The 24,186-nt window shown below is 39.8% G+C and overlaps 1 protein-coding gene across 4 annotated transcripts in view; it reads left to right on the top strand.

Moving 5' to 3' along the window:
• The window catches only part of GALNT18 (polypeptide N-acetylgalactosaminyltransferase 18), a 222,538-nt gene that overhangs the window by 70,640 nt on the left and 127,712 nt on the right, over positions 1 to 24,186 (top strand). The gene's annotated exons all lie outside the window — the stretch shown is intronic.

The raw sequence follows: 24,186 nt of genomic DNA, 5'->3' as shown, positions 1-24,186 counted from the left end.
TCCAGCCTTTGACAGAGTAGCACCGTGCCTGCTCAGCCACATTGTGAAGGGCCATGTCCACTCATTTTTAAACACTTCCAGGGATAGTGACTCCCCCACTTCCCTGGGGAGCTTGTTCCAATGGTCAGCCACTCTTTTAGTGAAGTGCTTTGTCCTGACACCCAAGCTGAATCTCCTGTGGGCCAACTTGAGACCATTTCTTCTTGTCAGTCCTCGCCACTGGTGGCTCTGTCTCACACACCACATTGCACAAGTGCCAGGAGCTCTTTAAACCAGAAAGCTGTGGAGCTTTTAGCTGTGGTACAAAGCTAAGATCCTGTGGGATACCTTTGGTTTACTTGCCAAGGTGGTGTTTGAGTCAGTAGCAGAATGTTACGCAAAGACAGCATGTCCTGTCTGTCTGGAACTGTTTGTCCTACTCTGCCACAAATGACAAAGAACCAGGTGGAAAATGGCTGTGTTCTTGTCAAATGTTTTGTGAGCACTCAGGTATTGACTAAAATGAAATGGGGACTGGCAAAGAGAAGGAAAAGATTATTGCAGTCTTGATCTTGCCACAAGATGCCTTCTGTGCTTATTCTGAGGTAGGAGATACGGCTGAAGAGAGGGCTGGCACTGCTGGGGAGGAGCAGGGGAGAAGGAGGCAATTATGGAGACATACGGCAGTTTGGGAATGTTTCTTTGAAGCAAACCATGGACAAATGAGTAAATAGTCAAAATGACAACATTTAATGTTTGCAGTACACAAAAATTGTTTGTTGCATTCATGCTCTTGTTTAAAGAAATGAATTACAGTCTCTCAAAGGAAGAAAGGGACTGCTTCACATCCCAGTAATGGCACATTAATGCTGAGTTCTGTGCTAAAAGCTAAAAGTGGCTTCTGGAAGGAGTAGAGTTAAATTTTATTTCTTGACACTGTATAATAAAATTTGATATTAAAGTGTAGGCATGTTGTATGCCAAAATGAAAAACTGTAATTAAGAAATACAGCATTATCAAGTCTAAGCAATTTTAACTCAAATATCTGAATCACGAAATTGGCCAAGAAAGGTATAATTTAAAAATACTGAGTTTCCATGATGCATTTCAATATTTTAACCTCATTTTAGGACTTGCAGATTTGTTCTGCAGTCAGAGTGGTTGAAATTTTATTTTCTTAAGGAAAGCTGGAGTTGTCAATTTAAGTGTTTGTGGTTAAAAGAAACATTGGTAAGAAATAGAAAGCTAGAACCAACAAGAATGGGTTTTGCCATGTATCACACACTGCATGCATGTGAAGCACTCCATATGCTCCATTTCCAGGTTGGAGTGGAAGCTAATCCCAAGGAACACGTCGGCTGTCACATTTCACTCTTCCTTCACACTCACCTGTGATGTGCAGGGGTCAGGTTATCTGTAGAATTGCTGGGAATTAAGGTTGTTTCTGCTGCTGGAGAAGTGGCAGTTTCCGGCAGATGAGAACCACAAGTGTGGCTTTCCAGTCGGTAACTTTTGTATGACTGTATTAACAAAGGGTTACCTGTAGAGATGGGGTGGTTTGACAGCCCTCTGAAGGGGTCAGATCCTTGTTTCAGGCATCCGTGCTCTTTGGATTTTATGGAAATCTGCTGTAGATCAAATGACTTGGTTGTAATTAATTTTTGACACTTAGAAAATAAAAAGAGTTGAAGGGAATTGCTTCTGGGACATAATTCTGTCAGCTGTTACCAGTAACATAAATAAAAAAGTATTCTGGAATCAGCTGTGTGCTCCCAGTTCAGGTGAGTCAACCAAATTCTCTTTTTTGTCATAGCTCAGTGAATTCAAAGTGCTTTGCACTTGAGCCCTGCTGCAAACCCCTGTGAAGTGCTCTGCTTGAAGGAGTTCTGCTGCCAGTTGAAAAACATCTGAGCAGTTCCTCTGGGGTAGAAGGTTTCTGAGCTGGAGGGTAGAAGTCCTTTCTTTCTTTCAGAACCCCCCTAGCCATTATGCACTGGTGCTTTGCCTTTCCTACCTCGCTGGGTTGCTTAAATTTTTAACTGAGTTAAAAATTTTTAACTGTGCAGGAATTTTTAACTGAGTTCTCACATCACCCCATTTTCAGTGACACGCTGTCCATCAGCAACATCCTCTGACCCTTTCCCATCGAGTCTCATGATGAGCTTGTGCCAGAAGGTTTAGCTGGGAGAGCTGTCACCACTCACTCACTTTGCAGTGATTGTTCTTGGGGAAGTTACAGACTGCAGCTCAGTGGAATGCCACAGTTTGGTTTTGCGTGCTGGGAGAAAAACTGCTGTGAAATTTTGTGAAAGACCCTTAGGAATTTTTTTTCCCCTGCCCTTTCTTCTTGCTTCTTGCTTCATCTTGCCAGTGGGAAGGAGTATAAGCAAGTGGCTTGCATGATAATTAAGTGCCAGATCTGGAACTGACTCCTGGTCCCTGGAAAGCCTCAAGTATCAAAGGAAAAGAAGAAGTCTAACTGTCAGGCAGAGCTCCACTGAAGGGCTGCAGATTTATTGAGTGTTAAATGTCAGTACCAATGTAATAAAGATGGTACACAGCTGGTGATGAGAACTTTTATGAAGAAAAATCCTTTTCAATAAGTTGTCAACATGTCTGGAGTTGTGAATGGTTATTAAAAACCAAAAAGACAGGTAGGGAGACAATGGAAGCACTTTCTGAGTTGCTCAGATTTCAGAGGCATTTCTGCTAGCTTAGTCCCACGTTTGTTATTTTAGAGTGTTGATCTGTTTTGATAATGAATGCTTTGGGAAGGGGCATATCTTAAATCTGTCTGGCTTCACAGGCATTTCTCTACTTGACCCCAGAGGCCTGGGTGAGGCACAGCTGGAGCAGAATGCAAGGCTGTGTATAATGTGGTCCTTATTAAGCAAAAATGTCTTGTTAGCAGAGTGCTCAAAGCACCATTTCTATGGTATGGTCTGAAAAAATCACAGCAGAACAATTCTTTGAGTGTCATAGGTGGGAAGGTATTTTGAGAAGCGAGGGTGGGGCGTGCACAGTTTGGCATGGGTGGGACTGGAATCCCAGTCCCGTGTAACAAACAGCACTGTGCACCTCTGAGGCTGGCTGAGGATGGATTTTCAGTGGTGCAGGAGCAAGCTCAGCATTTGCTGAGCTCTCTGGGAGAGGATGCAGCTCGTAGATGCAGTGGCTGGGTCGGTATTGCAGGAATCCATTTGTAGGGAGGCTTGCTGAGCTCAGGCTGCCCATTACCATCTGTGGCTGTCAGGAAGCAGAGCCAGAGTTTCTGTTCCTTGCAGGCAACGAATCTGATTGAGGTTATTCTGCAGTGTGTAAAATCAAAAAAACATTGTAAAATTTATAACCTCCTCTACTCACAGCCCGCTTTCCATTTTGTAAACTCTCTGTGATGATGGTAATCTTTCTTGAGGGTTTTTTTTATTATTATTCCATTTGATCTTCTGAAAACTACAGCTGACAACATTTAAACAAATCCAGCATTTACAAAAAATGTATAAATACACTTTGTACCAACTAAAAAACTGATTATCAAGTATGGTGGGTGCTCCTGGATTTTTCTTAAAGGTGTTAAATTTTGCTTTGACAGCCTTGCAGAGTGCAGCAGGTTGAGAAGAGAGCTTTTGGCTAGGTACTGCTGCATTATGCTTGAGGCTCTTTCATTCCAGTTGCTGTATCTCATTTACTCTTTCAGCATTTTTTCTCTATTTCTGGTCCCAGGCTAGTGTTTCATAATAAATAATAGGAACAAGAAAAAAATTTATTCAAAAAATCCCTCTTCTGGACCATATTAAAGGCATTATTTATTTAAAGGATTTAAATGTATTGCCTTAATGCCAATGCCACGTGCTAATTATGAGCCAGTTCAGCAGCAGCTGCAGACTTCATTTTTTGGAAGACTTTTTCTACTCCTTGAGGCTAATGACACTTCTGTGTTTTGATCACTTAGAGTGTGGGACTCACATGCCAAACATACCTGTAGTTTTAAACAATAAATCTTGAAAAGAATGAAGAGCTGTTTTTCTTTATCTGAGCACCTGATTAATTATGCTTTAACCACTAAAGAACAATAAGCAAAATATTAGAGACATAGAGAGCTTTCTGTTACAAATGAAAAATAAAGTGGTATTTTACACCGTGGAGTGATGAGGTTAACAACTGTAAAGATGCAAATGCCTTGCTGAAGATGAAACTGGGCAAGAAGCTGAGGCAACCTTCTGCTATTGCCTGAAGTGGAAAATCAATGTCTTTGTTTTGCTGTAGGGAATCCTGGCTGAGGCTGTGCATTCCCAGCTCCCAGTGGGTGTCATTAGGAGCACAAGTGCAGCTCAGCTGTACAGAGGTAGCAGGTATGTACATCTGATGAAGAGAAACTGAGAACATCTGTCCTGATGCTTGAGACTATAAGGGAGCACTGGAATCTGTTGCTCCTTAGAGCACTTGCCAGAATGCATTCCTGACAAGTCACTGAACGGTGAGGATTTAATAATGCTACAGCTAATGAGTGATTTCAGCTTTGTGTGTGAAAGTGAAACGTTTTGGTAAAGCACTAAACTTGCGTTATTATTATGGATGGATTATGGCTGAAAGGATTACAGACTGAATGCAACCCAGCAAATCTGACTCACACAGGTTGCACTCATGTCAAATTAGTGATCTCCTCTGAAAACAAGGCTGCTTGTTAAAGGCTTCTGCCAGCACCTCCTGCTGCTGTGCTCACTGCTGTTGCTCCCTGCAGGAGGATTAACCAGCTATCACAACACCTCAAAATCACTCTGGGTATTTGGTTGACCTTCAAGATTCTTTGGAAGAGGTAACAGGTTATCTGTCTGCATTGGCTGCTTCTTCCACCCACCTGCCAAATTGATGTGATCAGCTTCACAAGCCAGGTGTATCTCATGGAAAATAACTTCATCCTGCTGCCACTTTTTCTCAGCTCGTCGGTCTTTTTTTGGTTGGATAGTACCTTCTTGAAAGCTTTTGTTTGCTATCCAGAGTGATGGCTATGCAAAAATATAAGGAGATAATAAAATATGGATCATTGCCCATTTTCTGAATCAGTAAAAGTAGTAAATTTTAAAACTTTTTGCAAGTAAGCACAATTGATAGCCAGTCTCATAAAATGCAACCAAGTGCTCTTAACACTACATTTTATTCAATACTGGGTCTTGTTTGGCATGTCCTGCAGGACTTGGCAGAGAATTTTAACAAGCTGCACTGTTTTCAGAATGGTACCCTGGAATCTCTGTCCATGTGTGAAAACAAAATGTTCTGGTAAGCTGGGCAGAACTGGGACCCTGGCATCACACTGGCACTCCTGTCCTTGTGCTCATGCTACAGTGGGAGTTAAGGCACTCCTGTTCCTGGAAGGAGGAGCTGCAGGTGGCAGGAACCTGCAAAAGAACTGAGCTCCCCCAGCCCCCAGCAGAGCTGTTTTCTCTGGTGGCTCCTTTGAGGGATACAGCGCTTGCAGGAGACAGAGCCTGAAGGGAAAGAGAAGCCAGTGTGTCTCTCTGCCCTAATTTACACACTGAGCCTTGGCTTCTCTTTGACCTAAAATGATCTCTAAGCTGGATTAGTCTGAGAGTCCTGGGAATAAAGGATTTATCATCTTCCTGTATTGTTTTTGTGAAATCTCCTGACTCTTTCCAAGAAATTACATCCGCTATGTTTTTGAGTGATGAACAAAGCAGGTACAGGTACCAAAATGAGATCCTGATCTCCTCAGGGGAGAACAGGCATCATTCTAAGGGAGACTGGAAACCTGATAGGAGAATCAAGGGAAAGAACCATGAGAAAGCCAGTCTAAATAGTGATACGTGCCCCAGAGAGGACTGTTGGCAGAATAGTGTTTGTAAAGAGATGAGCTTCAGGTGGAGGACAGAAGTTCAGATGGGAGGAGAAGGAAGCTTAAAAACAAATATTGTGACTGTAAAGTATATCTGCAAACTGAAGAGTAGCTGGGAGATGAGTGGGATGAGGATTCTGTAGCACATGTGGGAGAATAGCCTTCTTACTAAGCTATTCAGAGCTGGGGAGAAAATGGGAGAACTTTTCACTGACACAAAAGCAGCTTTTCTGCTTTTAGAAAGGAAACATATTTGTCTGAGACTACAGGAAAGTAACAGCATACCTTGTGTAGTGGAGCTTTGCTTACTAATTACCATGTCAAAGCTTTAAAACAGGATGAAACTTTTTTTTCATGTCCATCAAGTAAAATTTTCTAATCAGAGTTAGGGCTTCAGCAGTATCAATTAACATTAATACTCCTTAGAAAGCTTGTTGTCATGAATTGCCTTCAGGATAGGTAATAAATATGGTAAAGGTTTTAACTGTGCATCAAGAACATCACAGAGCTATAGAAAGATTTCTATTGGCAAAGACTTCTAAAAAGAAGCAAAGCATAGCTGCAATTGGAGAGTATGTGCTAATTAGTAAGCTGATGTGTCAGCACCATCACCAAGTTGCTCAGCATGGGGGACCACAGTTTCACAAATTGCTTTATGGGCTCTTAAAAAGAAGCATAAGTAGAGTAGTCAAACCCATGGAAAATGCTTTTAATACTTTATTCTATAGATCACTTTAATTTTTGTAAGGTAGAGGATAGATAATTGCACTCAGCGACTACTAAAATCAAGTAATGTTTCCCTCTGCATTCTAGGGAGTGCTGTGCACATCTGATAGTCCAACCTTGCAGATAAAATCTCTGGCTTTTGCGTGTTTTGCATCTCTCCTAGCCCTTGACATAAAAACCATTATCAGTAGTGTGTCACCAGAGAGCATTTCTGACTTAAAAGCTGCTTCTTCTGAGTTACCAGTTGGTTTTCCAGGCTGGATTGCCCCCGTTAAGTACTGAGCTTGATGGTGCTGGTGGCCATTAGGAATGCAAACGGCTTCCCTAACTTGAAGACAGAATTCTCAAAGCTCATCTAAATTCTCATTCAATAGTTTCTCATTGGCTTTTCGTGAAGACTTCCATTTATTAAGAGAACAGTTTGTTATTTAATTTCACAGAAAGAGTAATGATCTTTCTAGAAGTTTTTGAATTTTCATCCAAGTAATTAATCTCATCTGCGCGTAAGCTAAAAGCTTGCATGAATATATTTGCTTCAATGAATTGTAACTGATTACAAAAACGTTTTCATTGTAGAAATTGTGGGAATGCTCTGCTATATCTACCCTTTACTATTCCAAATAACATTTTTTAAGTGCAGCTAGCAAAATTTTCTGAAGTATTAGAATACCATGATAGATTCTGATATACCTAATCAGTAAGGCATAAATTAATATGTGTTTAAATTGGTATATAATAGACCTCCAATACATTTACCCTTAAAAATGGATGTTTGTTTTCTTCTGTAATGATGCCCAATATTTCTTGTGGCTCTCATCCATATCTTTTTTTCTTCAGTGTCTTGGTTGCAATAGTTTCTTTGCTCAGAACAAGCTCCCTGATCCCTTCCTACTGGACATTCCTTTTTTTACACATTCAGAACTAGCTGATGTTCAACGTTGATGGAAACATGAGCAACCCAGAAGCCGACATTCAGTAGGTCATGGCAGCCTGTAGGATTAGGAAAGGCGGCCCAATGGCCACATTTCTCTGCAGATCACAGACTTGCACGTGTGTAGAACTGCAAGGTGCACGTTTGCAGTGTCCCTTTGTGTAAGCTCAGCACAGGTGTGTCTGGGCACTGGGACAGACTTCCCAGGGAAGAGGTCGTGGCACCAGGCCTGCCACAGCTCAGGGAGCGCCTGGACAACGCTCTCAGTCAGGTTTAGTTGTAATAGTCCTGCCAGGAGCAGGGAGGTGGACTTGGTGATCCTTATGGGTCTCTTCCGATGGGAGACGAAATGTTCTGTGACCCCGAGAAACAGTTTTTAACCAAAAAACCCCAGTGTTCTATGACTGCTGTGGGAAAATGTATCTGAGCCAATTTTTCATTAAGCACTGAATGCAAAATAAGATGTGAAAATTGTAAGTTTGCATATCAAAGACTGATTAAATGGAAACTGCAGATTCACGTGGCCCTCGTGATATTTTGTTGCTAAGATGAAGACTGAGGGTCAGGTTCTTCTTTGTGAAAACAGAGAAATTGCAGACATTTTAGGGAGTTTTTATCATCTACAGAGTAATTTGCTTTCTTGATCTGAGGGAATAAATTATCAGATGTGACTTTGTGTAAATAGGCATTAATCTTAATAATAATGTACAGTGGCCTCCCTGACCTTGGAAAGAGTCCTGACGTTGCCTGGATTTATCATGGAGAATCAAGAGCAATTACAAGGAAATTGCAAATGTCCTTGTGGGCTCTTCAGTCCCCCAAAGCTAGTTTTTCCCAGTCTATAGGATAAATATTTCAGCTTCTAACACTGACTTGCTTGGAAGCTACTCTGAGGAAGAAGAGAGGGAAAATGAGATGGGGGAGAGGCAGAAAATGCAGCTTGATTTCCTGGCTGAGGGATCCATATGTTTTTTCATGCTCAGTTAACTGTGCTTATACTCTTGGCTCCAATGTAAATACAGTTTTTATTTAATACTTAGAGTATGACCTGGGCAGCATCTGAGATGAAAGAAATACTAATGATTTTAGATGCACAGAGCTCTTTCCCTTACAGGAGAAGACACTCTTTTAATATTTGAAAACATGAGAAGAAAAAAGCCCCAAGAATTTAACCTGTATGGTTGTTTTTAAATAATGCATATAGAAAGTATTACTAAAAGCTGCACAGAAACCTATTTATGTTGGTTGGAAACATCCTCCTGAAAATTTGGGGTGTTGCTTTTTAGAGTGCAACTTTTCTGCCTTGCTGTTTTAATTTTAATAACACTTTCTCCCCCATTTGCTGGAGGTGGTTCAGATGGAAGATGGGAAGAATAAGATCTTAGCAAGTGAGTGCTAACAGATGCTGAAATATGATAATTACCAGCTGTTTGAGATTCAGTGGCTGTAATATGTTAATGAACTATTAAATTATGCAGATAGAAATCACTGAAAGAGGAATGACATCAAATGGAATTATGTGACAAATATGACAAAATCTCATTCCTCACTCTCCTTTTCTAATGGGAAATATTAAATTTCAAAATAGAATTCTATGTTTATACATTGAAATTCTGTGAAGAAGCTTGCATAAATCCAAATGAATTAATTTTCTTTGTCAATGATGGCTAAAAGACAGATGATGATGTTAAAAGTTAGACCTAAGAAATCCAGTTAAGCATTGGCAAGACACAATCATCCATCAGCCAGTCACAAGTGAAACAAAGTTTTGGGTTATCCCTCCCTAGTTTGCCATGCTGTTTTCTTCTGTCAGTATGTCTTGTTACCTCTTGAAGAGATATATTATAATTTTGTAAGTTCTACAGTTTGAATATATTTTATATAAAGCTGTTCATTTAACTGATACTCGTGAAAGAATAATTCAGTTTCCTTAAATATTTAAACAACATTGGAATTACTGTTTCAATGTTCCTTTATGTTTTATCTTCTCCATTAAGGAATGTTTGTTTCAAAAGTGTGGTTTAGCAATTAGTATTTAAATTAAACATTAGCAAGGGCTGAGTTGGTCCCCAGTAGAAGATCTGAGTAGTCACTGCAGAAAACACAACAAGGAGCAAAACTGTGGTATGTAAAGTGTCCTTTTATTCTGAGAGAAAAGAGATTTACATTGACTTTTTTTCCCCTGCATAATTACTGCTTTCTGCACAGTAAGTCTTCATTGCTGGTTGGATGGAATATAATGAAAGTGCTTCCTTGTCGCCATCATATTTTCTGAGAAATCTCTTTGCCCAGGATTCTTGTCCTGGGAAGCTGAGAAACCTCAGAGTAAAAGGAAAACAATTCTTATCACATTTGCTTCTCCTGTGTTGTGCTCACATGGAATGTGTTTGGAGATTGTTTACCCACAGGTGATTGTTTCGTTGGTTTCATGTGAGTTGTTGTCACTCATTGGCCAATCGGGGTCAAGCTGTGTTGGGGCTCTGGAAAGAGTCACAAATTTTTCATTATTATCTTTCTAGTCCTCTCTAAGTATTCTTTCTGTATTCTTTAGTATAGTTTAGTATAGTATTCTTTAATATAATGCAGTGTCATAAAATAATAAATCAGCCTTCTGAGAACATGGAGTCAGGTCCATCATTCCTCCCTGCCATGGGGCACCGCATAAATATGACACTTCCTCTTCTTGCTCTTACCTGTCCTCTGCTTCTACTCTTCTCTACAATGGCAAAAATATATTGTAAGAAATATATTAAGAGCTATCCTCATACTCAGGGTTATGCTGAGATTAATCTTAATAATTTGAAATAGAAGTTTTAAAGGAGTTTGAAGATTTATACAACATGGCTTTTTAATTGTTGGAAGCTGTGAGCATCAGCATGTGAGAGCTACCAGAAGAAAATACCTTTAAAAAGAAACTCCTGTGATTCTGTTATGTGTATTTAAATTAGGTCTTTTTTCCCCCCCAAAATGTGGAAAAGGGGGCTCTTCTTATGGGACAGGTTTTGGCTTTGGTCAAAAAGTTTGTCTTTGCTCCAGTTGCAGCACTTGTTTGTGGTTGAAAAGCTGCACTTGTTCTTTACATCAGTAGTATTCCAAGTCAGATTATGTCAGTGTTTCTCCTGTAGTATAATTAGTGCTGTTTACTTAAGTTCTGCCTGGTGGTATGACTTTATAAGTAATATCTCACTTAGGTATACCCTTGTACATTTACTATTTTAATTTTAAAAAATAACGAGAAGAATTTAATGTAAATCTCTAAACCAGATTCCCAAAATACAACCTAAGAGAAAACAGTGTGAAAATTTGAAGACAGACTTTTCAGCGACTCTGTAAACATGCTTTGGTGTTTTGTGGGCCAAGGATGTATCTTTTGACTCTGGAATGTTCCTCTGCATGTAAATTCCCAGGAGTTTCTTTCATTATCCCAAACACTTAAATTTTACAAAATAAAAAGTGATAAAATAAGTATATGTTTCTACACTGTGCTAGTGTTATGAGAATAAAATGTATGTATCTTTTCAGGAACACTTCAGAGAAGTTTTGATTGCTCTAGTATCATAAGACTAAATCATAACACTTAGTAGCTGCTACTATTTACTGTTTGGTCTCCCAGCTTTGTAGGATCACTTTCAGGGAACAGATTTGCAGATAGTCATTAGGCCATGTTAACTGCACAGATGGTTTGCATACCTCTGAGCAAAAAACCCCAAAAATGGGAATGGGAAAAGAGAGGGGTAAAGCAGGCTGTGTAATTAAGCAAAGAAGTGCATGTGTTGTTAGGGCTAAAAGATGCAGTTTAAAGGAAGAATTTTGCCTGAACAAAATTATTTGCCTGCAGTATATTCTAACCTGCTGTATGATTGGGTCAGTTGAGAATGGAAACCCTCTTGGTAACAATTGTTCACAGAACCAAACCTTTACCAGGCTGTAAGACAACGAATATCTGAGTCCACATGACTCCTTGCAGCGAAAATGGTGCTACTGAAATATCTGATATTCCTCACAAGCCACACTCTAAAGAGGTTGGAAAAATCTAGTAAATCTCCTTACACAGAAAACCAATCCTCTGATACTAGTTAAGGAAATGGAATTGTAACATAAACATCTGCTCCTTGTAACGCAGGGAGCGTTGGAGGCTGGTGGCTTGGGAACAGCAGAACCAGCATTGTTAGGATTGACTTCCTGTGGGACAGCAAGCAATTGAACATTGGGGCTGGTGCAGCCTGTCTGCTGATGCAGAGGAATTTGTGAGAAGTGGCTGATCTTTAATGTCTTTGCTGATGAGAAGAAAGAAGATTTTTATTGGTTTTGTAAGCATTTCAGTGATGGCTGGTACTGAGCAGCTCTGAAGTGTAGCTTTGTTTTAATACTCCTGCAAGGCAGGGGATGTGTTGCTATTCCTGTTTTACAATGGCAAAATGAGATCCATGGGGAAAACGTTCTGGCTTTTCTGTGAGAGCTCAGCTGTGCAGAGATAATCAAGGAATTATTTCAGGAAGAAAACTAAATCCTCTTCTTTCCTTTACCCCTGTGGAAGGGTACTATGAGCAGCAAGAGGAGAAAAGTAGCCTTAGTCTAAGTTCCCAATTCAACCATCATCCTCCATGGGAGGCCAAAGGATGTGCTGCTGGCTGTGGACAGTTTGGTTTATGAAGAATGTGTAGAATTAGACTGGACAGTACGAGTGACAAATCTTCCACTGACTATAGGTGACGCTGAGGACCTAAATGAGTGGAAATCTGGTATCTGTGGTTCCACTTCTTGGAGTATTGGAGAACTGGAGAATGTGGTGGTAAATGAAGCCAAAAAAGTGGTCATGGAAAAACAGACACCCCTTCCTTCACAGCTTGCTAGATCTTTGGCAGGAAAGTGCATTAACAAAGAAGTGCCATCGATGCAAATGTCTGAAGGGACAGAACCTTCTGTAACAACATTTATTGAAGAAACCATAGAAGATTTTGCTCCATTATCTGATTCTGATCAGCCTACTCTCATGTAAATCATAACGGATGAGTGAGATCTCATCAGTGTTTCCTTGCATGTGCTTTTCAGACTCCTACATTGGCAGAGATGCAGCTGCAGAGAGATGCTGATAACAGTCAGAAACACTGCTCTGCTGAGCCTTTTAGCAGGCTGCTCTTCCAAAACTTAGGATGGAGCCAAACTAGTGTAGGAGTTCCCTTGGTGTCAGTGTCTGTTCCTTTCAGGAGTGTTTCAATATCCATTGGCAAGTTTTTTGGCCCTGGGTAACCCAGCCAAAACTTGCTTGGGAGCATTAAGCTCTTAATTATGCAAATGATATATTTTTGTGGTAAGTGAACTTAACATGCAAAAGCAACTTGGGAGTAAAATCTCCAACTCTTGTGCACCTGCTGACCTCTGTCACACAATGACCATTGGCTAAACAGGCAAAGAGGTTGCATGGGTGCATTTTGGTCAGTTGGACAGGGAAGTAGAGGCATTACAAAATTCCAGCCAAATGGTGGCTCTGCTCATGGAAGAAGCTGTGCCTCCTCAGCAGGCTTACCAAATCCTCTTCCCCAGGGACATGAAGTAGCACTAGGGGGGGTTGGGAAATTTCTTGTGGCTAAGGTTTGGAGTTGTTTGTTAGGACCAAGGCAATGAGCCTTAGTTCTCCTGCCAGAGAAATTCCCTCCTGCTTTCTAATTTGCTTCAATTAATCTCATAATTATTTCTTTTTATTGGATGAAAATATTCCATACTCCATTTTCCAGGTAAAACATTTAATTCTCTGACATTGCCTCAAGCTAGGATTTGTTTACAAAATTTCTGGAGCCTTTGCTGCTGTTACCTTTACTTGACTGCCAACTGTGTTTAAGTGTCAAAGTATTAAAGGGCAGCTTTTCTCCAGGAGCAAAGATTAATTGGAAACAAACTGTTAAGAAACTTCATTTGCTGTTAGAGAAAATTACTTGCACTTTGAATATAGAAAATCACTGGTTTTATTGATGAACAGTTATTCCAAAGGGACAGCAGCTTCTCCCTAGTCTTCTGTTCAGAGCTGGCTGCTTCTAGAACTTCTTCCGTCACTACTACTGTGCAGTTAATATCCTGACTCTTATGGTAAAATGAATTTTTCATTATTTTCTTTTCTTTTTCAAATGGAGTTTGATTAGCCCATCCCACCCCAATGACTGATCAGTAATTAATTTGCAAGCCCTGTGGATTTCAAACACCTGCAGGGCAGGTGGAGCAAATGAAAAAAACACTGCTCATTTTGGACATGACCTCGGGATTAATGAAATCTGGTATCATGCTTAACAATTCCTAAAAGCACTGTAGAAATTCAAAATTAAATATCTCACAGTTCTGAGCTGTTTTATCAGAATATATTCTGGTATCTATCCTAAATAGTCTCTACTACAAGCAATAATGATAAAGTCCCTGATTGTCTACTAAAGATATTATACAAAACTGGTGAAAGTCTGTTTTAATTACCTTTTTATTTAGGCATTTTGCTGATGTTTGCTAACACTCCTGGATAATTCTGTTTCAGTTTAGAGCAGCTAGGCTTAGTAAGCACCTCTCTGGGATTATGTGTATATGAGCTATCTCCTAAGTGCTCTCCTCTGTTTAATGCACATGAAATGTAACTGTGGCATGCTTCTGCAGCTTTTAAATATAAAGCAATCTCTACTCATGTCCATTTTAATATAGCTTAGATGAGAATTTTACCTCTAGGAGCATATTTTAAATGCTCTCCTAGATCTTTACCTGCCAGAAATCAGTAGGAACTCCTTTGTGTCCCACTCACTCAAGCAGCTTTGCCATGGATGCCACTGCAGCTGTGCCTCTTAGCACTGCACACAGAGACTCAGTGAGATGTGGGTGTTTCTGTAGGTGCAGGGCAAGAGGCAGAGTGCTCCTTTGACCTGGATTAAATTGGGATGCTGTGCTGCTGAGGGCTGGAATGATTCTTTGCAAAGAGTCTTGATTTTTATCTTAGACAAAATGAACAAGTTGATTTTCTCTTCAGGATGCATGATACACAGGGTTATTAAAAAAATACAAGAAAATTCTTGCACAACTCCAAAATATGTGCCAGTAAGGGATGGAGCTGTTTTTCCTCTCATCCTTTTTGCTTTGTGGGTTTACCAGAAGCTCATCATCAGGTGTGGGGTGAGGACAGGAGGAAGAAAGATGTGTCTGAATTTTACCAAAGTATAACTTTGGTTTATGTTGCAGGAGAGGTAATAAATATAAAACCTTAGAAGATGTTTCTACTTCTCTTCTTCTGTAGCACATTTGCAAGAGGTTGATTTGTGAATCTCAGATCCTTTCAATAATGCTTCTCACACTAAAGTCACAGAGATCTGCAGGGAAATATGTAGTCTTTTGATGAGAAATTACTAACTAAATTGCCTATTGTATCCTTCATAATAAATTAAATTTTCCATTATTTTCGTTTAGTTTCCTATTTTGGCAGTAAGTCCAGTTTTTCTTGGCTTCCTCATTTTTCCTCTTGCTTCTTATTTCTGTTTAAAACTGTATTTCTAGCTTTATGTTTGTTTCATTCTCTAATCTAGCTGTATTTTGGGTTTGAGGTATTTTTTGTCCTTTTTTTGTTGGGGTTTTCTTTTTTCTTTTTTAAAATTAAAATTCAGACTGGACTATGATGACTTAAAAAAAAAAATCAGACAAGAAAACCCAAAAAACCAAAACAAAAGTAACCAGCCAGCCAGATGTTCCCATTCTTCACATAACTGCAGCAGAGGAACAGTCTACCTAATGCAATTTCAAAAATATTTTTTAAAAGGTATTCTGCTTTTTAAATTTGCAGAGAAAATGCAGAATGCTCTAAGTGTGAAGCCATTTTTTGCTGTTCTTAAATTATGACAATAGAGGAAAATTCTCAGGTAATAGATATTTCTCCAAGTTCCTCATTGTAGGATAGAGAGTGAGCTGAGAATAATAGCAAACCAAAGTATTTGCTGGGTGCCATCTAGAAGTTCCTCTTTGCCTTCTGTTGATGCAGACTGCTGCTTGTCCACGTTTGTTTTCTCCTTTTTGGAGAAAACAAGTATTTTTTGTCTCCTTTGAGCATGTTTTTGACTCACTGTCCCATTTCCAAAATTAAGCTGAAGTATCATTTCACATCATTTACCCAAATGCCTGTGAAACCACAGAACTTAATTTGATTGCATTTTCTTTAATTTTTCCTACTATGTCAAGGAGAATTCTGGACATCTTGGTAGGCTCAGTGTATTATTGATGTTAACATTAGCACAAATCATCTACTTGGTATCAAAGATGGGAGAATGCTTTTAATTTGTCATTCATATTTTTCTGCCAAGAGGAGAAGCTATGTTATGCTTAGTTGACTTTTTTAAAATTTTTAATTGAAGTGTAGTTTACAAAACTTTGAAATACACCTGCTCCCTGCTGCTGCATTTGTCTACACCCAGTGCTTTCAGGATGACAAGGGCAGTGGCACCTGAGAATGGAAGATGCTTTTATAGAAGAGCATGCTGGCTCTTCAGAGCAGCCCTGTTCTTCAGAATTCTTCAGGTTCCTTTTAAAACTGAAACTCGTCTGTCTCTTGGGAGAGCTTAGGAAAATTCCTGGCAGTGGGCAGTAGCTCCACTGTGCAAACAATGCCTGCAAGTGTTTGAGAGGTATTTTTGAAGTGGGAGCCCTGTCAAGCAGAGGCCCAGGTGGCTGAGTGTTTGTGTAATGAGCTGAGATGCTGGGTGGTGGAAGGGGTGGAGCAGCTCACAACGTCCAATGTTGGGAGCACGTAGGAAAAAAAGGAAAGGATGCCTTGAGTGAGGGAGCTGTTGCTCTCTAAAACTTCTGTGTTTGCGAAGAAGTGGCCAAACAAAATTCCTCAGAGGACTGAAAGAACTGAATGGAAGTTTTTGAAGTAGAGCTAATCTGAGAGAGCTCAGTATAGCCTGGCAAGCAGAGAAAAATATCAGCTTGTGTGATTACTGAAAGAGGAAGCCTATTTTCAGTGCTTTGAGTTGGGTGACTGTGGAAGAGAGTTAGTCCTGTTTCCTTGTGTGAACTTTACTTTTGGTGTGATTACTCAGCTCTGTATAAAAAGAAAAGCTGTACATATACGACTAATTAGCTGTGTCACAGCCTGACCGCTCCTGGCAAAATGGTTTTCAAAATAGTTAAATGACTTTCATGTTTACTCCAGGTGACACAGACTTGGGTTTAGGATATAAAACACGCGGAGCTTTTTAAGCCTCTCAGCTGCACTGATGCAAACGCCACTAATCCCCAAGAAAAATGTGGGCTGCTATTCATTAAATGCAGATGAGTTTCCTTTTTTAGTAAGCCCATTAGCAGATGCCTAAATTTAGGAACACGTGCAGTTACAATCAGTGGAATATTGTGAACCTTCTTATCTTCTGTCTTGCAGAGGACTCCCTGTGCTTGTCTTTGAGAGGTCTCAGACCCCAAGCCCTAATGTGGAGCCTGGTTTATTCTGTTGCCTTTGCAAACTGTGCTTTATATGTGGATCTCCTCTGTTTCCACTTATTTCTTTCACAGTGATAAGGAAGTGAGGAAAGTCGTCATTAGAAATTCAGTTTTGTGCCTCAGCATCAAGTAGAAGCAATCTCAATTTTTGGCACAGCTCTGTTTCCAGGATGCTAACTGGTCTCTCATCTGTGAAATTCTGTTGTCTTCCAATCTTACGTGGGAAAAAATACTCAGTGTAATCAACAAACCTAATGAAAAACTGTTGGTTTTGCAAAATTGGTGTTTAATTTGTATCTTTTCATTTGTATAGGGTTCACCACAATAAAATTTCCTGGGCATTTTGAAAATATTATCACAATTAATTAAAAGAATGGCAGTTATGTGTGATGATAACATGTCTTTTTTATCCAAGACAGGAAACATTTTAGGCCAGTGAAGTAATTCTTACAAAATTGCACAGATCAGAGATTATTGGCTTAAATTGGTTTAGCATTTTCCTTGACAATCTGATCTAATCAGCATTGCAGGGGGCCTTATTCCTCCTAGCTAGAACCACGACCTGAAACAAGGCTGTCACTCTGCTTGTCTGAAAAATTAGGGAGGCAATTGTGCCCATCTCATTCTTCTCTTTCCTTTATGGGTACCACTGCTGGTTCAGGGCACTTACACTTACACCCAGTTTGTGATACTGGGATTTGTGTATCACAACTGAAAAAAATCAACAAATCAATTTTCAGGCAGTTTTTGGCAGATTATTACTGTATTTTTAGACTGTTATTCCAAAAATTGTGGTATGTTTGCCTACAGATTAAAGTTAAGGCCTTAAGTACAGAATTATTTGAAATGAGGAAAATAACTTTGCCATTAAATACCTACTTCTTTTAATGAAACTTTAAGTTATAGTCAATAAAGGTAATCCTTTAAATTATAGTCAATAAATAATTATTCTGAGCACTCTTTATTTTGGAGGTCTGTAGTTAAGAAATTATATGTTACTTTAAATGAATTTATACTGTCTTAAAATCTGGTTTCCAAGTAGAAGGCATGCAGAGAGGTATTTCTTAGGACAAGTTGAAAATTGTGTTTTAGAAAGTGGAAGACTTGGAACTTGGTACTCCTTAGTTTTTAATATCCTCATAGTGTGTTTTTTGAAAACACATCTTACGCATGGAGAAAACAAAATTGGTTCCTGACAAAATATTGATGTCAATGGATACAGAAAGCCTTAAAAGTGCAGTATTGGTACCTGTCAGAGAGTTCTATGTCTTCATCTGAGGGGAAATGGGTTGTACTTGCAAATTTGTATTTCTTTAGATCATCCCATTCCAGTAAATTAGAAGCCTTTACTCTGTTTTCAAGTTGTCCAGGCTTGTAGTAACTTTATGTTAACTTTGCCAGAATGATGCATGGATTTGTCTGGCCTGATTCATATCCATGGCACAGTTATGGCTAAAGGGGAATTTAATAGGCTGGTAGCGAGAACATATCTAGTAGGAACAACAGTGCCCAGGATTTATAGTGTTCTCAGATCAGAACAGGCCAGATGGAGTGCATACAGAAGAAATATAGAGCCCTTATAAAGGCCTTATTCCTATAAAGTGTTGTTTGTGTGCACCCACATCAAATAGTTTAGCATTGACTCAATAGCATAATAAAAATTTCATTTTTCTTACCTATAGGAAATAACCACTATAATGGAATTTGCTGGTTAATGAGTAATTTATTGCTTTGTAATTCTGACGGCTCTTTAGAAGTCTCAAAACCCTAAGATTTCTCTTAGGACCCAAATTTTCCTGTTTCTTACACTGCCCTCTAGCGCTGAGCGCGTTTTGAGAGTCATCTCCAGACATCTTCGATGTTAAGTAACTTTTGTGAGATGACTTTTTAGGAGCTGTTGGGTTATGAAAGTCTGCCAGGGCAGGAAGCATCCACCTCCTCTGCATGGAGGCCTGTCCTTGTTGGGTGCCAAGTGTTGCAGCAGACCTCTCGTTAGGGCTAGAAATGAGCCAAGACACAGACTCCCATTTAACAACGTGGAAAGGGGCCTGGTTTATTCATCTTTAGCCATGCTGAGTGACTCCAGCAAGCTCCTGCTGTTGGTGTCTCTGGCAGACTCTGACTGCTGCCTATTCCTGCTGGAGCGTGACTGCAAGGATTTCCTTGCTGCCTCTGAGCACAGGCTTTACCTAGCTCGACTGTGACTGCAGGCTCTAACTCCATCAGACCCAGCTTGGTCTCACAGCAGAGCTTCTGGAGCAGCAGCTCTCTTCTGTGTTTTGTTTCTCTGGATCATGCCTTCTTCCTCTAGGTCCTGTTCCTCTAGGCTCTCCCTGACCAGCCAACCCACCCCTTTTATCACACTTGTCTTTATTAGTCATAGCTGTGACCCATTAAGGCCAAGGCTGTTCTTTGGTAATTAGTACAACTGTGATTTATCAGTGTGAGGTCATTTGTAATCCCTTCTTTCACACCTACACTATGCAGCAGAACTGGACTGAATTTCCACCCTAATATGCACAACAAGCATGGGATTATTTATCAGAAAAAAATCCTAACAGAAACAAATGAAAATATATGTTAGTAGCATGCTAATAGCTTATAGCATTATGTGCATGTATTGGCTGCTTAAAATGCAGTCAAGATAGCATATAAATTAATAACATATAAATTGTGTTTCAAGTTCTAAAAAATTTTAAAATAGAAGGAAATGCCAAAACTCTCTCAATATGTGCTGTCATACACAGTTCAATCCTTAAAGTTTTGTCTGTATACTATTCATAGTGTTATCATGATTTCCTGACAGCTGTTGAGGAGAGGATCACCTTTCTTTTGCTGGGGTTTTTTCCCCATTCCCTGTCTGTCTACAGTGGTTACATCTGTCCATTGTTTACACTGACTACAGAGTGTGCTGGGGTGTGCAAAGACTGGATATGGACTGAATCCTCTCAGGATTGTTGTGTGTTTTGTATGGAGTTCGAATCAGGTTTATTTTTTCTTAAGATTAGGGTTCTGCTGCTCTGTCATCTGTGCAGACAGAGTCTGACAGGCTCTGTCAGTCTCTCTGAGGAGCCCAGGCTACTTCAGTATGATTTACTAAGCTGTAAGTAAGCAGCAGTAGCAGGATTTAACCCACTTAGATACTGCATTTTTTTCTTAGGAGCACTTCTGCTGAAGTCATTTCTTTGGGAACAAGACTAGAATGCCAAGAGGAATTAACTTAACTTGAATATTCAAAACAGTGAAGTTCACTTTTTAGCACCAAGCTATATTGATGTTGACACCTTGCCAGCAGTATTGTGATTTTTTTGGGAGGTGAGAGAATAAGTAAAATAACTTCTTTGAGGGGAGATCTGTTACTGTAACTTTCAATTTTTGTCCTCTGAGTATACTTTTCTCCGTGGCTGATGCAGTGGTGCATCTTGGTGAGCTGCTTCTGCTGTTGCTTGTCAGTGTTTCACCACACCTTGCAAACAAGGATGTTTTCATTTGGAGGTTCACTCATCTGATACAGGATTTATAGCAGGGTCTTGCTTGGGAGCAGCCTTGCAAGACAGGAATTGTCAAACTGCAATTTTTGAGAATGCTGATAAAGTGTTTTCATGAATTACAATAGATTTTAAAAGTGTGATTTTCCTCTGTGTATCTTGCTGCGTGACAAAGTTTAGGTGAAGTTTTTCCACTTCTAAACACTGTATCATGGCTCTGTGATCCAATGCCAGTCTGGGATTTTTACCTGTCACACTGAACGGCCTCTGGCAAGAGGGTATGGATTGCTGAACAGATGAAGGGCACCTGTAGAGGAAAAGGATGAAAAGCTCCTTCCTTCCACAGAAAGCTGAAAGGCTACTGCCTGCAGGACATAGAATATAGATCTTTTGAGTGCTGGGAGCCAGAGCCAGAGTTTGAGGCCATTAGGCCTCATGAGAGAGCTGAGCTTTGTTTTGCCTTTCATGATGGTCATGAAAAGCACGTCATGAGTCCGCCTTGCACGGTGAGGCAAGGCACAGCTGTGGCATCATCTCTGTAATCATGGCCTGTTCCTTCCTCTCTGGGCTGGGAAATCAGAGGGTCAGGCACTGGAGATCATGATCAAAGCCTTTCCTCCCACTCTCTGGCATCATTTCCAGCTCATTCTCCTTTATGTGAGCAGCCTGTTCCACCTGAGCATGTATCATTTAGTGCAGCTATTGATGTCTTCAGCTGACACAGGGGTATTTTTTCAGACAGGGTGGTTGTGCTGACTTACTCTATCTACCTTCTTGTTACTGCCATTTAATGAAATCAGTAGATAAGGCTACACTGCAGGCTTTGTAAAGCAGTTTTGTTTCCTAGGAAGGCGTTTTCACAATGGCAAAGCTTTGATGTGAAACACTGCTGCTTTTGTGAATAGACCTGCAGTCAAATAAGGGATAGAACCAAAATGAAACTTAGGTACTTGTGAGAACAAACAGCATGTCTGAATCTGTCTCTGCAACTATTTTTGCAACCCTTTCTGACTTGATCCTTTCTCTTAATTGTAAACCTGCTCATGGTAACTTTTCTTAGGAAGACATGTTGAAATCTGAATGGAGCTGAAAAATGGGTCTCTCTCAATGAGTTTCAAAGGCTTTAATGGAGATTAAATCAAAGTTATTAATTGATTGTGTTAATTGGTAATAAATAAAAGATTTGCTTTCTTCAGAGGTCGTAGAACAAAGCAGCAATCAGACAACAAATGTCTATCCCTTATTATCTCAGTGGTATCTTTTGATTTGGTGTCTCTGATTTATTTTATAGAATGAGCAATAGGAAGAGGAGAGTGAATTTCTGTCTTGGCAGCTGGTCATAAAGATCACATGAAGCAATGGATTTGTATAAACATTAAATGCTTAACTAGGAAATGTATGAGCTGAAGAGAGACAGATGATTTTGGAAAAAAACTGTGGGGTTTTTGGCTCAGGTAAGCAGTGTGTGACCAACTCCAGGCTGATACCATGACCAGCCAGTCTTCTGGAAGGAGACTTCTTTGGCCCAGGTGTGCAGCCAGCTGACATCTATGTAATAAATCTCTGCTGCTAATTGATTGAGCTGCAAGGAGTCAGTCTGCCAGGAGTTAATATCAGGCTCGTGTCTGGATACAGTTTTGCATGGTATGTAAAGTTAATACAGGGAGGACCTCCAGATAACATTTGCAGTGATGTGCTGCAGGTAGCAGGCTTTCTTCCCACAGGAGAAATGGAACTGATCTTTCCTTTTTGGTACTAACTGAGCAGATGAATGTGCCTGCCTAGTGTTGCTTCAGGCAGTACTGCTCATGGGTCACCTTTGGGCCTCTGCTCCCTGCCATCATTCTGTACCTGCAGGAGCAAGTGGGAAGCAGGCCTGGCCTCAGGCCATCACCTGTTTACTGAGGATAAGGCATCAAATGCACTTGTTGACCAGTTAAAAAGCAGCTGATGGTCTGTCATCATTATTTTTATTTCTTGTGAGAGACTGGCTGAAGAAAGTTGCTTCCCCCAAGAGTTTTCAGCCAAATAAAGGAAAGAAAGGCTTTGTCATCAGAGATGCGAGGTTAATTCCATTGATTGGAATTGTAATTGGAAGTTCCTGCTAATGTTTTTTTTTTTTTTTCCTGTAGAGCAATGTATTGAAATAACATGTTTGCTTAGCATACAAAAAATTACTGCATTCGGTAAGTGGTTTAGTAGAACTTGGAAACTAAATTCACAGATATCCATTACTGGAAGATCTTAACTGAGATATAACCTGGATTACTGAGCACTTTTTCAATGAGAAAACAGCAAGAGATTCACAAAATCATTAGATAAAATTCAATATATTCAATATATGTGTGAGTCTGTGAAGGTAGTTGTTTCTGGGATGGCTCTTTATCCATGAAAAGACAGAGAGATCTGTGACCTCCCATGCTGCTGTGATTTTTAAAGTGGTATTCAAATGCTATCCTGCCTTTTTCAAGTTAGGACCCTCTAAAATGATCTGAGTTTATCCAACTTGTGTAGTTGCCAAGCTCCTCTCTCAGACATTTATCTGTGTGGTAGCAGGGCCTGTCAGAGTAGTTTCCTCCTTTGACTGAGGGTTTAGTTTGTCTTTCATCTTTGAAGAGTGGGAGCTGATTCCTGAATTCAGGCTCGGAGACATTACTTTGACAAGTAAAGAAACATTTCATGTTTACAGAGGTTGGAACATGGTGTAGGAAGTGAGTGCCATTAGTTTCCTGTCAGTGTTGTCAGAAGGAAAAAGGAGAACATCTTGAACAAATCAAATAACCTAGTCTTCTCATTTTATGTTTTTGCATTTTGGGTTCTTTCTAGTAGGAGATCAAAGGATGCTTCGTGACATTCTTTGGGAGTCGGGATTCTGATGGCATATTGTGCTAGTACATAAACTGTTGTCTTTAGGTGTTTCCATGAAGTTTAAGTCAGCTCCCAGGCCTTTAGGTGGCTCTGGGTGCTGAGGAGGACTTTGGGGACAATTGACAGATTTTCAGAAGATTCACTTTAATTTTCATAAGTCTCTGTGTTTGTAAGTACAGCCCTTTAGAAAGGAGAGTTCTTCATTTGGTTGGGTCACTGTTAAAGATTTTTTAGTGTGTGTGTGTGTGTGTGTGTGTGTGTGTGGCTCTTGTTGACAAATCTGAGTCAGTTAAGGCATTTGATCTTGCCTTACTGGTGTGCTGTGGATTGTAAAGTGTTTACAGAAACAATGGCTTCTCTTGGTTAGATTATGTGATGTGACTCTCACAGAGAGCTCACAAGACATCTTGAACAGACTTTTTGAGCAACTAAACATTGAGAATGAATGCTGTGATTTCATTGTACTGGAGCTCTTCTTAATTGAGTTCTAGGTATATCTTTCCCTCTTCTCTCTGTTTTGGCATTACAGCCAGAGATGTGGCCTTGTGAAATGAAAACCTTTTCTAATCAAGCAAATACTACAAAGTGATGATCCCAGTAGCATCATCGCATGCACCTAAATATGGACTGAAAACTCAAATATGCTGGATTGGTAAACTGAAGCATAGAGTTATTGCATGACTGAAATTAGTTTGCTATTTAAACACGGATGCCTAGTACAGTGAATTTTCTCTGGGTTGAATATGTAGTTTTAAAGAACTTCATTTACACACAAACTTCGGCAGCTGTTTTGTGCACTCTGTACAGATTCTTTTTTTCCTCTTCAAAACTTCAGTCGTTTCCTAGCAAGATAATCCAGGCTGAAATTAAATATTTCATCTTAGTATATAAAA

This window comes from Ammospiza nelsoni, chromosome 6 (assembly GCF_027579445.1).
Source record: "Ammospiza nelsoni isolate bAmmNel1 chromosome 6, bAmmNel1.pri, whole genome shotgun sequence".
NCBI lineage: Eukaryota > Metazoa > Chordata > Aves > Passeriformes > Passerellidae > Ammospiza > Ammospiza nelsoni.
The sequence above is the reverse complement of the archived record's forward strand: the minus strand, read 5'-3'. Positions and strand labels throughout refer to the sequence as shown.